The sequence below is a fragment of the Gasterosteus aculeatus genome, chromosome Y, assembly GCF_964276395.1.
Source record: "Gasterosteus aculeatus chromosome Y, fGasAcu3.hap1.1, whole genome shotgun sequence".
Classification (NCBI taxonomy): domain Eukaryota; kingdom Metazoa; phylum Chordata; class Actinopteri; order Perciformes; family Gasterosteidae; genus Gasterosteus; species Gasterosteus aculeatus.
In genome coordinates this window covers 3,818,615-3,820,054 of record NC_135709.1, presented here as the reverse complement: position 1 = coordinate 3,820,054, position 1,440 = coordinate 3,818,615, and the positions used below count along the sequence as shown (strand labels likewise).

The window sequence follows — 1,440 nt, the reverse complement described above, 5'->3', positions numbered from 1 at the left end:
CAGAGTGTTAAATGTACACTGAACACAGAGTTAAATTTCCAGAGTCAATTTTACTCTGGTAAGAGTTAAAATTTTACACTAGGTGCAGTGTAGTGTAATAATATTAACTCTAAGAAGTGTCAATCAAGTTTTACACTATGTAAGAAGTAACACCCATAGTGTTATTCACATGTAACACTAAAGAGTTATAAAAGAAATAACCTTTCCAGTGTTAAACCTACTTTACACTATGTTGATTATGAAATCACTCCAAAGAGTGTTGATTTTTAACCAACTCCTACCAGTGTTGCATATCTATGCAGGGGGAAAAACACACAGACAATTGTATCCATACTGTAATACATATTTATTCCAAGTAAACATGAAATATTGGCATCAAAAGTAAACCTAAAACATGTAAAGCTCACATCTTATCACAGTGGCAAAGATCTTGGTTGGTGCTGGATGACAGGAATGTTTTGATCAACATGATGGTATCTGCAAAGACAGCAAACTGAAATCAACATTATGATCTACAACCCCATACAAGCTGACAACCTGAAAATACCCTATTTCAGCTTTAAAAATTACAAACACAACTACATTTTCGGTCAAGTACATCAACTTATTACTTACCACCAGAGCACCACAGTACATTAAAGAACAATCTGAAAGAAAAAAGGAAAATATACATATTAAGTAACTACGTAACTACGTAGACCCCTCCGCCGTAGCCTGACGTGCACCTCCGAAAAGATCTAACTGCGAGTCGAGTTGACGTGGATCGCAAGTGCTGTGATTGGTCCGCTCAGAACGTAATTTGCGGCAGTTGCTGACATTTGAAAGTATCGAAAGTGCACTTGCTCGTCCAGGTCCCTCAGTGGGTGAACCAGTGTTGTAAATTCACGTCTTCTCCGTAGCCTGCGCTTCAATATGAGCTTCGGCTCACCAAGGATTCGGCACCCGCAGAAACACACAGCCACACCCGCCGCCGCCGTAACGTGGAAGCATAAATTAAGCTTACAGCAGCTACAGCCATAGACATAAAGAATAGACATCGACCGCTGCTGCCTAGTGGTGCTGACGAGCCGCGGGGCCGCCAGCTTGGACCGGTCACCCGCTCCACTCAGTGCCAGCTGGCGCAACGAAGTGCCAGCGCGTCACTCGCTGAATACAAAAGCGGATGTTCACGGGATTTTGTAGGCATGACACCGAAAACATGATTCGGCGTATTTTAATATTCATAGTAGTTGTAACAGTAATAATATTCTGGTATATAATATAATAATAAATATTTGTTTGCGCCTCAGCAGCCAGTGCAGCGTCTACTCTTTATATGTCTATGGCTACAGCAGCAGCTAACGGGAACCGAGCCTCTCGGAGCCGCGGCTCCGTTCACGTTAACTGGGTCGACTCGGTGCATTCCGCCGTCTGCCGGTGAACTAGCGGGTCCTATGAGCA

General features: G+C 43.1%; 1 long non-coding RNA gene across 1 annotated transcript; it reads right to left on the bottom strand.

Annotated features, from left to right (window-relative positions):
- Positions 1-329: 329 nt before the first annotated feature.
- LOC144390878 (uncharacterized) lies at positions 330-731 on the bottom strand. The gene is made up of 2 exons (XR_013454680.1): positions 616-731; positions 330-477 (listed from the first exon to the last, which is right to left on the bottom strand). It is a non-coding gene; the product is annotated as an uncharacterized LOC144390878 (long non-coding RNA).
- Positions 732-1,440: the final 709 nt, after the last annotated feature.